This window comes from Pristiophorus japonicus, chromosome 20, assembly GCF_044704955.1.
Source record: "Pristiophorus japonicus isolate sPriJap1 chromosome 20, sPriJap1.hap1, whole genome shotgun sequence".
Lineage (NCBI taxonomy): Eukaryota > Metazoa > Chordata > Chondrichthyes > Pristiophoridae > Pristiophorus > Pristiophorus japonicus.
In genome coordinates this window covers 98,351,142-98,364,906 of record NC_091996.1, presented here as the reverse complement: position 1 = coordinate 98,364,906, position 13,765 = coordinate 98,351,142, and the positions used below count along the sequence as shown (strand labels likewise).

The 13,765-nt window shown below is 45.6% G+C and overlaps 2 non-coding genes across 2 annotated transcripts; one reads left to right on the top strand and one right to left on the bottom strand.

Annotated features, from left to right (window-relative positions):
* Positions 1 to 9,118: 9,118 nt before the first annotated feature.
* trnav-uac (transfer RNA valine (anticodon UAC)) lies at positions 9,119 to 9,191 on the bottom strand. Its single transcript has one exon. It is a non-coding gene; the product is annotated as a tRNA-Val (tRNA).
* A 2,813-nt stretch (positions 9,192 to 12,004) lies between these two features.
* Positions 12,005 to 12,077, top strand: trnav-aac (transfer RNA valine (anticodon AAC)). Its single transcript has one exon. It is a non-coding gene; the product is annotated as a tRNA-Val (tRNA).
* Positions 12,078 to 13,765: the final 1,688 nt, after the last annotated feature.

Sequence of the window (13,765 nt, the reverse complement as noted above, 5' to 3'; positions counted from 1 at the left end):
ACCACGACCCAGGCCAAAGCTCCCCATACACTGACCACAGTCTCAATCAGTGGGTGACTGCCCTTCCCTGGGATGTAAGGTACCACGGCCTGGGCCAAAGTTCCCCATACACTGACCACAGTCTCAATCAGTGGGTGACTGCCCTTCCCTGGGATGTAAGGTACCACGACCCAGGCCAAAGTTCCCCATACACTGACCACAGTCTCAATCATCGGGTTAATGCCCTTCCCCGGGATGTAAGGTACCACGGCCCGGGGCAAAGCTCCCCATACACCTCTGCAGGTAATTCCACAGATTAACAACTCTCTGAGTGAAGAAGTTTCTCCTCATCTCCTTCCTAATTGGCCTACCACTTATCCTAAGACTATGTCCCCTCGTTCTGGACTTCCCCAACATCGGCAACAATCTACCCACATCTCACCTGTCCAGTCCCGTCAGAATCTTTTACGTTTCTATGAGATTCCCTCTCATCCTTCTAAACTCCGTGAACAAAGGCCCAGTTGATCCAGTTTCTCCTCATATGACAGCCCTGCCATCCTGGGAATCAGTCTGGTGAACCTTCGCTGCACTCCCTCAACAGCAAGAACGTCCTTCCTCAGATTAGGAGACCAAAACGGAACACAATATTCCAGGTGAGGCCTCACTAAGACCCTGTACAACTGCAGTAAGAACTCCCTGCTCCTATACTCAAATTCCGAGCTATGAAGGCCAACATACCATTTGCCTTCTTCACTGCCTGTTGCACCTGTATGCCAACCTTCAATGACTGATGAACCATGACACCCAGGTCTCATTGCACCTCCCTTTTTCCTAATCTGCCGCCATTCAGATAATATTCTGCCCCAGTGTTTTTGCCCCCAAAATGGATAACCTCACATTTATCCACATTATACTGCATCTGCCATGCATTTGCCCACTCACCTAACCTGTCCAAGTCACCCTGCAGCCTCTTAGCGTCCCCCTCACAGCTCACACCGCCACCCAGTTTAGTGTCATCTGCAAACTTGGAGATATTACACTCAATTCCTTCATCCAAATCATTGATGTATATTGTAAAGAGCTGGGGTCCCAGCACTGAGCCCTGCGGCACTCCACTAGTCACTGCCTGCCATTCTGAAAAGGACCCATTTATCCTGACTCTCTGCTTCCTGTCTGCCAACCAGTTCTCTATCCACTTCAGTACATTACCCCCAGTACCATGTGCTTTGACTTTGCACACCAATCTCTTATGTGGGACCTTGTCAAATGCCTTTTGAAAGTCCAAATACACCACATCCACTGGTTCTCCCTTGTCCACTCTACTAGTTACATCCTCAAAAATTCCAGAAGATTCGTCAAGCATAATTTCCCTTTCATAAATCCATGCTGACTTGGACCGATCCTGTCACTGCTTTCCAAATGCCCTGCTGTTTCATCTTTAATAATTGATTCCAACATTTTCCCCACTACTGATGTCAGGCTAACCGGTCTATAATTACCCATTTTCTCTCTCCCTCCTTTTTAAAAAAGTGGTGTTACATTAGCTACCCTCCAGTCCATAGGAACTGATCCCAAGTCGATAGAATGTTGGAAAATGACCACCAATGCATCCACTATTTCTCGGGCCACTTCCTTAAGTACTCTGGGATGCAGACTATCAGGCCCTGGGGATTTATCAGCCTTCAATCCCATCAATTTGCCTAACACAATTTCCCGCCTAATAAGGATATCCTTCAGTTCCTCCTTCTCACTAGACCCTCGGTCCCCTAGTACATTCGGAAGGTTATTTGTGTCTTCCTTCATGAAGACAGAACTGAAGTATTTGTTCAACTGGTCTGCCATTTCTTTGTTCCCCATTATAAATTCACCTGAATCCGACTGCAAGGGACCTACGTTTGTCTTCACTAATCTTTTTCTCTTCACATATTTACAGAAGCTTTTATGTTCCAAGCAAGCTTCCCCTCCTAATGAAACCCTTAGTCCTCCTCTGTTGAATTCTAAATTCCTCCCAGTCCTCAGGTTTGCTGCTTTTTCTGCCTCTTCCTTGGTTTTAACACTATCCTTAATTTCCCTTGTTAGCAACGTTCTCCGTTCTATTTTTACTCCAGACAGGGATGTACAATTGCTGAAGTTCACCCGTGTGATCTTTAAATGTTTACCATTGGTAATCCACTGTCAACTCTTTAAGTATCCTTGGCCAGTCTATTCTCGCCAATTCACACCTCAGACCGTCAAAGTTCCCTTTCCTTAAGTTCAGGACCCTAGTTTCTGAATTAACTGTGACACTCTCCATCTTAATGAAGAATTCTACCATATTATGTTACACTTCCCCAAGATTGCAAATTGGTCCCTTCTCATTACACATCACCCAGTCGAGGATGGCCAGGTTCCTTATTGGTTCCTCAACATATTGGTCGAGAAAACCATCCCAAACACACTCCAGGAAATCCTCCTCCACCACATTACTACCATGTGGTTAGCCCAATCAATATGTAGATTAAAGTCACCCATGATAACTGCTGTACCACCACTGCACACATCCCTTATTTCTTGTTTGACACTGTCCCCAACCTTCCCACGACTAAACAGTGAAACAGACATTGCAGCAAGGGTCAGGTTATTGTGAAACAACAATTCTAGAAGAACAGTGACCCCCGACATGATTTGAACAAGCAACCCTTTGATCTAGAATCAGACGCACTACCGTTGAACCACGAGGTTTACACAGTAGTTAAGGGATGTTTGTCTATATGAAGGTTCTGCAATACAAGGGGCTTTAAAATTCCCGCCCATTAAAATACAGTGAGTGAAATGGGATATGGTTTAACAGTCACATGCAAAGTGTCATGTATTGATGCTTGGGGTCACTAGACACCAGGGGGAGCCACTGTCGGAGGTCATCGGGCTGTACGCACGTGTGCGCGGGCCCTGGTATATAAGAGCGAGTACCATGTCATGTGGGCACTTTGGGAGTAAATAAAGTTGAACCAGGTTTAAAGCCGAGTGAGTTTACAGTAACAAGTCTGTCGAGTCATTCTATACATTACGCAAAACACAGGCCAAATGATTGAAGTATGTCGTGTCCCTGAGTTAGCATTTGTTTGATTGTGCAAAAGAAGGTGAGGGGTTAATGAATGATGGTTTGCCGTGAAAGCAAGAGAAAAGTTTTTGAACAAAGCACCCGGTGCCTGTCAGGTGAGCGCTGCTTGTGATACCTGGTGGGAATGGGCGGGGATTTGAAAGCCCCTTGTATTGCAGAACCTTCATATAGACGAACATATCCAACTCACTGTGTCGGCCTCGTGGTGCAACGGTAATGTGTCTGACTCCAGATCAGAAGGTTGTGTGTTCAAATCATGTCGGGGTCACTGTTCTTTTGGATATTGTTCTTCCAGAATTAATATTTCCTTTGCTGTTTGACAACAACCAGACCCTTGCTCCAAGGTCTGTCTCACTCTTTCCCCGGTGTCAGGCAGAGATACACCTGCTGCACTCATTTATTTCATGTGACAGGACACAAAAGTTCAAAATCAACCTGCAGGTGGCCACACACAGCACTGAATAGTCAGGGTGGCTGAGCGGTCTAAGGTGCTGTGTTCAGGTCAAAATCTATTCTGAAGACGTGGGTTCAAATCACACTTTTGGTGTTTATTATTTTTAATCATTAAGCAGAAACAAACACCAACTTTGTTAATATTGAACCATTAATGTCAATTATTTCATTTTTTCTAATCTTTAATTGAACTATGTTCAAAATGTTTCAGCCCGTTTTTGAACCGGGGACTTTTCACATATTCAACAAACGTGATAACCACTACACTACGGAAACACTGCTATTGACACAATGCTAGGAACATAACCAGAGCTTTAACCTACACAGCTGGCCGATACTTCAGGAGCTGGTTTTACGAGAATAGAATGACGGTGCTATATTTAGGAAGGCTGTTAGTTTGGCAGGAATTGATCTCGTGTTTCCCAGACTTTACACATCGGAACAGGAGCTGGCCATTTAGCAGCGAGGTATTACAATGTGGAATGCACGGCTTGAGACTTTCTGGCCTCAGGTAAGAAGGTGATGCTCAGGAATAAGGACCGAGACTCCAGGATGGTATGTTGTCTCCCTGGTGCAAGGGTCAAGGATGTCTCGGAGTGGGTGCAGGACATTCTGAAATGGGAGGGAGAACAGCTAGTTGTCGTGGTGCACATTGGTACCAACGACATAGGTAAAAAAAGGGATGAGGTCCTACGAAACGAATTTAAGGAGCTAGGAGCTAAATTAAAAAGTAGGACCTCAAAAGTAGTAATCTCGGGATTGCTACCAGTGCCACGTGCTAGTCAGAGTAGGAATCGCAGGATAGTGCAGATGAATACGTGGCTTGAGCAGTGGTGCAGCAGGGAGGGATTCAAATTCCTGGGGCATTGGAACCGGTTCTGGGGGAGGTGGGACCAGTACAATCTGGACGGTCTGCACCTGGGCAGGACCGGAACCAATGTCCTAGGGGGAGTGTTTGCTAGTGCTGTTAGGGAGGATTTAAACTAATATGGCAGGGGGATGGGAACCAATGCAGGGAGACAGAGGGAAACAAAAAGGAGGCAAAAGCAAAAGACAGAAAGGAGATGAGTAAAAGTGGAGGGCAGAGAAACCCAAGGCAAAGAACAAAAAGGGCCACTGTACAGCAAAATTCTAAAAGGACAGAGGGTGTTAAAAAAACAAGCCTGAAGGCTTTGTGTCTTAATGCAAGGAGTATCCGCAATAAGGTGGATGAATTAACTGTGCAAATAGATGTTAACAAATATGATGTGATTGGGATTACGGAGACATGGCTCCAGGATGATCAGGGCTGGGAACTCAACATTCAGGGGTATTCAACATTCAGGAAGGATAGAATAAAAGGAAAAGGAGGTGGGGTAGCATTGCTGGTTAAAGAGGAGATTAATGCAATAGTTAGGAAAGACATTAGCTTGGATGATGTGGAATCTATATGGGTAGAGCTGCAGAACACCAAAGGGCAAAAAACGTTAGTAGGAGTTGTGTACAGACCTCCAAACAGTAATAGGGATGTTGGGGAGGGCATCAAACAGGAAATTAGGGGTGAATGCAATAAAGGTGTAGCAGTTATAATGGGTGACTTTAATATGCACATAGATTGGGCTAGCCAAACTGGAAGCAATACGGTGGAGGAGGATTTCCTGGAGTGCATAAGGGATGGTTTTTTTAGACCAATATGTTGAGGAACCAACTAGGGGGGAGGCCATCTTAGACTGGGTGTTGTGTAATGAGAGAGGATTAATTAGCAATCTCATTGTGCGAGGCCCCTTGGGGAAGAGTGACCATAATATGGTGGAATTCTGCATTAGGATGGAGAATGAAACAGTAAATTCAGAGACCATGGTCCAGAACTTAAAGAAGGGTAACTTTGAAGGTATGAGGCGTGAATTGGCCAAGATAGACTGGCGAATGATACTTAGGGGGTTGACTGTGGATGGGCAATGGCAGACATTTAGAGACCGCATGGATGAATTACAACAATTGTACATTCCTGTCTGGCGTAAAAATAAAAAAGGGAAGGTGGCTCAACCATGGCTATCAAGGGAAATCAGGGATAGTATTAAAGCCAAGGAAGTGGCATACAAATTGGCCAGAAATAGCAGCGAACCCGGAAACTGGGAGAAATTTAGAACTCAGCAGAGGAGGTCAAAGGGTTTGATTAGGGCAGGGAAAATGGAGTATGAGAAGAAGCTTGCAGGGAACATTAAGGCGGATTTCAAAAGTTTCTATAGGTATGTAAAGAGAAAAAGGTTAGTAAAGACAAACGTAGGTCCCCTGCAGTCAGAATCAGGGGAAGTCATAACGGGGAACAAAGAAATGGCAGACCAATTGAACAAGTACTTTGGTTCGGTATTCACTAAGGAGGATACAAACAACCTTCCGGATATAAAAGGGATCAGAGGGTCTAGTAAGGAGGGGGAACTGAGGGAAATCTTTATTAGTCGGGAAATTGTGTTGGGGAAATTGATGGGATTGAAGGCCGATAAATCCCCAGGGCCTGATGGACTGCATCCCAGAGTACTTAAGGAGGTGGCCTTGGAAATAGCGGATGTATTGACAGTCATTTTCCAACATTCCATTGACTCTGGATCAGTTCCTATGGAGTGGAGGGTAGCCAATGTAACCCCACTTTTTAAAAAAGGAGGGAGAGAGAAAACAGGGAATTATAGACCGGTCAGCCTGACCTCAGTAGTGGGTAAAATGATGGAATCAATTATTAAGGATGTCATAGCAGTGCATCTGGAAAATGGTGACATGATAGGTCCAAGTCAGCATGGATTTGTGAAAGGGAAATCATGCTTGACAAATCTTCTGGAATTTTTTGAGGCTGTTTCCAGTAGAGTGGACAAGGGAGAACCAGTTGATGTGGTATATTTGGACTTTCAGAAGGCTTTCGACAAGGTCCCACACAAGAGATTAATGTGCAAAGTTAAAGCACATGGGATTGGGGGTAGTGTGCTGACGTGGATTGAGAACTGGTTGTCAGACAGGAAGCAAAGAGTAGGAGTAAACGGGTACTTTTCAGAATGGCAGGCAGTGACTAGTGGGGTGCCGCAAGGTTCTGTGCTGGGGCCCCAGCTGTTTACATTGTACATTAATGATTTAGACGAGGGGATTAAATGCAGTATCTCCAAATTTGCAGATGACACTAAGTTGGGTGGCAGTGTGAGCTGTGAGGAGGATGCTATTAGGCTGCAGAGTGACTTGGATAGGTTAGGTGAGTGGGCAAATGCATGGCAGATGAAGTATAATGTGGATAAATGTGAGGTTATCCACTTTGGTGGTAAAAACAGAGAGACAGACTATTATCTGAATGGTGACAGGTTCGGAAAAGGGAAGGTGCAACGAGACCTGGGTGTCATGGTACATCAGTCATTGAAGGTTGACATGCAGGTACAGCAGGCGGTTAAGAAATCAAATGGCATGTTGGCCTTCATAGCGAGGGTTTTTGAATACAGGGGCAGGGAGGTGTTGCTACAATTGTACAGGGCCTTGGTGAGGCCACACCTGGAGTATTGTGTATAGTTTTGGTCTCCTAACTTGAGGAAGGACATTCTTGCTATTGAGGGAGTGCAGCGAAGATTCACCAGACTGATTCCCGGGATGGCTGGACTGACCTATCAAGAAAGACTGGATCAACTGGGCTTGTATTCACTGGAGTTCAGAAGAATGAGAGGGGACCTCATGGAAACGTTTAAAATTCTTACGGGTTTAGACAGGTTAGATGCAGGAAGAATGTTCCCAATGTTGGAGAAGTCCAGAACCAGGGGTCACAGTCTGAGGATAAGGAGTAAGCCATTTAGGACCGAGATGAGGAGAAACTTCTTCACCCAGAGAGTGGTGAACCTGTGGAATTCTCTACCACAGAAAGTAGTTGAGGCCAATTCACTAAATATATTCAAAAGGGAGTTAGATGAAGTCCTTACTACTCGGGTGATCAAGGGTTCTGGCGAGAAAGCAGGAAGGGGGTACTGAAGTTTCATGTTCAGCCATGAACTCATTGAATGGCGGTGCAGACGAGAAGGGCTGAATGGCCTACTCCTGCACCTATTTTCTATGTTTCTGTGAAAGGTTGAATCTTCTGCACTGACTCTCTTTAACAAACTCCAGCACCAGGTCAGACGGAAATGTTAAGCGAGCAGCTGAACTGCTGAATCCCACTTTTAAGGAGTTGGCCATGGTGTCAAACAAATGTGTTCCGTTTAATGATAATAATTGTCAGAATTGGGATTGAGGCTGAACACACGTGCAGAGAAAACAGTGACCTGAACACAGCACCTTAGACCGCTCAGCCACCCTGACTATTCAGTGCTGTGTGTGGCCACCTGCAGGTTGATTTTGAACTTTTGTGCCCTGTCACATGAAATAAATGAGTGCAGCAGGTGTATCTCTGCCTGACACCGGGGAAAGAGTGAGACAGACCTTGGAGCAAGGGTCTGGTTATTGCCAAACAGCAAAGGAAATATTAATTCTGGAAGAACAATATCCAGAAGAACAGAAACCTCAACATGATTTGAACACACAACCTTCTGATTTAGAGTCAGACACACTACCGTTGCACCACGAGGCCTGCACAGTGAGCTGGAGATGTTCATCTATATGAAGGTTCTGCAATACAAGAGGCTTTCAAATCCCCGCCCATTCCCACCAGGTATCACAAGCAGCGATCACCTGACAGGCACCGGATGCTTTGTTCTTAACCTTTTGTCTTGCTTTCACGGGAAACCATCATTCATTAACCCCTCACCTTCTTTTACACAATCAAACAATTGCTAACTCAGGGACACGACATACTTCAATCATTTGTCCTGTGCTTTGGGGAGCGGGCAGGGAAGTGAACCTGAGTCCATGATCAGATCAGCCATGATCGTATTAAATGGCGGAGCAGGCTCCAGGGGCCGTATGGCCCACTCCTGCTCCTATTTCTTATGTTCTTATGTTCTTATGCATGTTAACCCATTTTACTCACTGTATTTTAGCTTTCTGCTTCAAAGTCTTCATTGCTGATGACACCAGGAATCTGGGGCAACTTTTGGCAAATTTAACAGCACCGGTTATTCCTACCGTGCACACAAAATACAATCAGTAGTGAAGATAAAATCCCACCGTGCGTATTTGCAGATTCAACGCAGTAGCATTTCAAATCAAGTGAAAGAATTTTACACTGAAAAGATTTGCAAGTGTTACTTGTATTTGTGTCTTTAATTAAACTTTGTGGTGTCTGACTCCCGATCATGCCACTGCTGAATAAGAAAGGAGGGTTTGACGTTGACCAGACTGCACTACCCCTGATATTTGTCAGCTCATCCTTTATATTCAGTGGTTTCTCACCCTTTGATGGGCTGCAGTGTAACGGATATCACGTTGGTCTCACACGCAAAAGGTCCCCGGTGGATCCGTTTTCTCTCACTCAAAGTTATCTATTTATTGGTGAAATAAAGAACAATTAAGGAATAAGGGAGCCCTTTTGCCAGGAGAATAAATAGCAAATAAAAACAGCAAATGCTGGAAATCTCAGCAGGTCAGGCAGCATTTGCCAGGAGACTCAACTCACCTCCGATTGTTCATCCACAGCAAGTTTAAACATAATGTTTCTGCCTGGGATCGAACCAGGGACCTTTTGCGTGTAAAGCAAACATGATAACCACTACACTACAGAAACCTCTGGTACTACAGCCCCACCAGAGGGGAGATGACCAGTGAGCTCCCTCTGTGCTGATCGGGAATGTGTTGGCTCACCTGAAACAAATTCTGTCCCACACTGAAAGTTCTCAATCCTTCTCCTCCGCTGCCCTTTACAGAAATGTCACGGATCACCCAGTCACCGTGTTCACTTCCACATCCTCACAGGGGGGCCACAGAGGCTCCTACCGTCTCCCCGCGATCAGTGAACTCACCCAGTTTACAAAATTAAACCCCGAACACGTGCCCGGCAAAGGGCAGGAGAAGCCAGATAGTCTGTAAGCTCGGTCTATCACAGAAAGTATTGGTGTTCATGGTGATTACAGCAATTATTAATCGTCTCACAGACCTCAATTATTTTTATGCAATGAATTGATCGAGGATTGAAACCAGGTTAGTGCGCCGGATCTTAACCCCTCGACCACCAGGGAACAGTTACGATACATGTCGATATATTTATATATATTTATATATGAACCTGAATATCAATGGCTACCTACCTAGACCTCGTGGTGCCCACGGTCGTGTGTCTAACTTTGAGTGAGAGAAACGGTTCCACAGTGACACCTGTCATGTATCCTACATGGTTACTGCTTGTACTATTACAAGGTGTGCACCAGAGGGCACTGCAGTGGGAGACTTGTAGCTTACCTGTACAGGTGTGCCTGGCCTAGTATAAAAGGCAGGCCACCAGGTGTGATCCTCACTCTTTGGTTATCAATAAAGGACTCAGGTCACTACAGTTCAAGCACGACACATTGTCTCGTGGAGTCATTATCAGACCATCTGAAGGGATAACAAGGGAGCCCAAAGTCTCAGAAACTGGAAATTCTACCAGACCGTCGAAGTCGTGCTGTAGGTGCCTGGGACAACACATTGCTCAAAGTTGTCTATACGTGAAGGCAGAGTGTTTCTTCTGCAGAAAGGCTGGGCATCTTGCGAAGGCATGCCGACTGAAGGGTAAACCAGTTTTTAAAGCTATGAGTCCAGCGTTCAAAGCTATGAGTAGAAATCCCAAGAGACTACATAGCATGGAAGAACAACAACAGGACGAGGAGATGTTAGAGTTACACATCATCAGGAGCACGAGGTTAACGGACAGCGATTCGGAAAGCATCTGTTGCGGGATTCAAGATACCAATGGAAATTGACACGGGTGCATCCGTGAGTGTAATACCGGAGTCACTGTACTGCGACAAATTGCGTGATTTCCAACTGGAGAAACTCAAGATAGAGCTGCGAGGCTACTCAGGAGAGAAAATTCCTGTGGTAGGCCGTATCACCGTACCGGTGAAATATAAAGATCAATTTCAGAACTTGCCTCTAATAGTAGTGAAAGGAGACAAGTCTGCCTTACTAGGAAGAAATTGGTTGAGCTCACTGAAGCTGGATTAGAGTAAGATTTTCTGTGTGGAAGCGAGATTTTCATCAACGGATGAGGTTAGCAAGAAGTATCCAAAGGTGTTCTGTGAATCGGGCAGTCCGATCCAAGGCTTCAAGGCGAGTGTCAGGGTACAGAAGGACGCTAGATCGGTTTACTACAAGCCCCGTTCCGTACCATATGCACTCAAGGAGAAAGTTGAGCAAGAACTCAAAAAACTAGAAGGTGTTAACCGTTACACTACGGAAACATCTCCACTTTCAGCACCAGATTCCCAAAATTAAACCCAATGAGATCGGGATAAAAGTTCCTCACATGCTCAGGACAAAATATCTGATTGATGGTCTACAAAAGAATGAACAAACTTCAGCACCAGGTCAGACGGAAATGTTCAGCGAGCAGGTGGACTGCTGAATCCCACTTTTAAGGAGTTGGCGATGACAAAACAAATGGGTTCCGCTTAATGATTAAATATAAGAAATGTCTGAAATAGGATTATTTCCTATTCCCATCTCCAGAGGAGACAGTGACCTGAACACAGCACCTTAGACCGCTCAGCCACCCTGACTATTCAGTGCTGTGTGTGGCCACCTGCAGGTTGATTTTGAACTTTTGTGCCCTGTCACATGAAATCAATGAGTGCAGCAGGTGTATCTCTGCCTGACACCGGGGAAACAGTGAGACAGACCTTGGAGCAAGGGTCTGGTTATTGCCAAACAGCAAAGGAAATATTAATTCTGGAAGAATAACATTGAAACGAAATGTGACCTGACACCCAGAAAGAAGTGTTAAGGCAGAAGGTTAAATGCTGCATCCCTTTCTGCAAATAATTCCTTTCACAAACATTTCTCTGACCGAAACGGCACAAAACAAAAATGTTCCTTTCAAAGTCATTAAACTCCCAAATTTCCGTGCCCCGCGAATCTCCTGAATCAGATGCCTCTAGTTTTGCCGACTCAATCCATGTCCCTTTGCAATGTTGTGCTTCCAGCCACACTATGAAATGTGCCACTAACTTATCGAATCATGGAATGGTTACAGCACGGAAGGCCATTCGGCCCTTCGAGCCCATGCCGACTCTCAGCGAGTCCCACTCCCCCGCCCTTTCCCCGGAGCCCTGCAATTGTTTTTCCTTCAGACATTTATCCAACTCCCGTCTGAAAGATAAGATTGAGTCTTCCTCCACCGTCCTTTCAAGCCGTGCATTCCAGATCCTAACCACTCGCTGCTAAATGGCCAGCTCCTGTTCCTATGTGTAAAGTCTGGGAAACACGAGATCAATTCCTGCCACACTCACAGCCTTCCTAAATAGAGCACCGTCATTCTATTCTCGTCAAACCAGCTCCTGAAGTATCAGCCAGCTGTGTAGGTTAAAGCTCTGGTTATGTTCCTAGCACTGTGCTAATTGCAGTGTTTCCGTAGTGTAGTGGTTATCACGTTCGCCTAACACGCGAAAGGTCCCCGGTTCGAAACCGGGCGGAAACATTTTCAACATTTTTCAATTAAATATTAGAAAAAATGGAATAATTGATATTAATGGTTCAATATTAACAAAGTTGGTGTTTGTTTCTGCTGATGTTAATAACCCTTCAACTAGGCTGGAGTTTAATATGTTGATATTTCAAATAACAGTGTTGATATTTGATGTCCCCAAGATAAGAGAGACGAATTGATGTCCTGTTTCTGACTGCTCCATTTTTGATCGGGGCGGAGGAGCGGTGAGAGATCGGGGCCCAGGAGCATTGTGATCGGGGCTCAGGAGAGGCGAGGGCCCAGGGACAGCACAGGCCAGCCCACACTGTGATCTATGGATAGTCGGCGCATGTGTACACACTAGGTCCATGCAGCAGAGCTTGGTCTACGGTCGTCTTGGGTAATCCTTGCCTCTGGACCAAGACCTCGCTCTGTCAAGCCCGTGTGGTGGCTGGTGTGCAACGGTCACCCCACGTTAAACAATCCACCCACAGGCAACTTCCACCCTTCAGGATGTAGTTCGGGACTGAGATTGTCAGGTCCCTCATCAAAACACCTGTGAACTCATCCCTTTTTGGTGTGGAAACAAGTCATCCTCGATCCGAGGGACTGCCTACGACTGTACTATTAACAAAATGCAGTGTCTCACAGCCCTGTTACATTGGCTGGTTTCTCTGTACAGTTCTGTACACACTCAAACTCTACACAGTGTCTCTCACTCCCTCCCGTTTCCAGCCCTGACGGTGCAGAAAGCCCCTCTCAAAGCTGCACATTCCAGCTGCTTTCATAGAAACATAGAAACATAGAAAATAGGTGCAGGAGTAGGACATTCGGCCCTTCGAGCCTGCACCGCCATTCAATAAGATCATGGCTGATCATTCCCTCAGTACCCCTTTCCTGCTTTCTCTCCATACACCTTGATCCCTTTAGCCGTAAGGGCCATATCTACATCCCTCTTGAATATATCCAATGAACTGGCATCAACAAGTCTCTGCGGCAGGGAATTCCACAGTTTAACAACTCTCTGAGTGAAGAAGTTTCTCCTCATCTCAGTCCTATATGGCCTACCCCTTATCCTAAGACTATGTCCCCTGGTTCTGGACTTCCCCAACATCGGGAACATTCTTCCCACATCTAACCTGTCCAGTCCCGTCATGATCTTATACGTTTCTATGAGATCCCCTCTCATCCTTCTAAACTCCAGTGAATAAAGGCCCAGTTGATCCAGTCTCTCCTCATATGACAGTCCAGCCATTCCTGGAATCAGTCTGGTGAACCTTCGCTGCACTCCCTCAATAGCAAGAACGTCCTTCCTCAGATTAGGAGACCAAAACTGAACACAATATTCCAGGTGAGGCCTCACTAAGGCCCTGTACAACTGCAATAAGACCTCCCTGCTCCAATATTCAAATCCTTTAGCTATGAAGGCCAACATATCATTTGCCTTCTTCACCGCCTGCTGTACCTGTATGCCAACTTTCAGTGACTGATGAACAATGACACCCAGGTCTCGTTGCACCTCCCATTTTCCTAATCTGCCGCCATTCAGATAATATTCTACCTTCGTGTTTTTGCCCCAAAATGGATAACCTCACATTTATCCACATTATACTGCATCTACCATACATTTGCCCACTCACCTAACCTGTCCAAGTCACCCTGCAGCCTCTTAGCGTCCCCCTCACAGCTCACACCGCCAC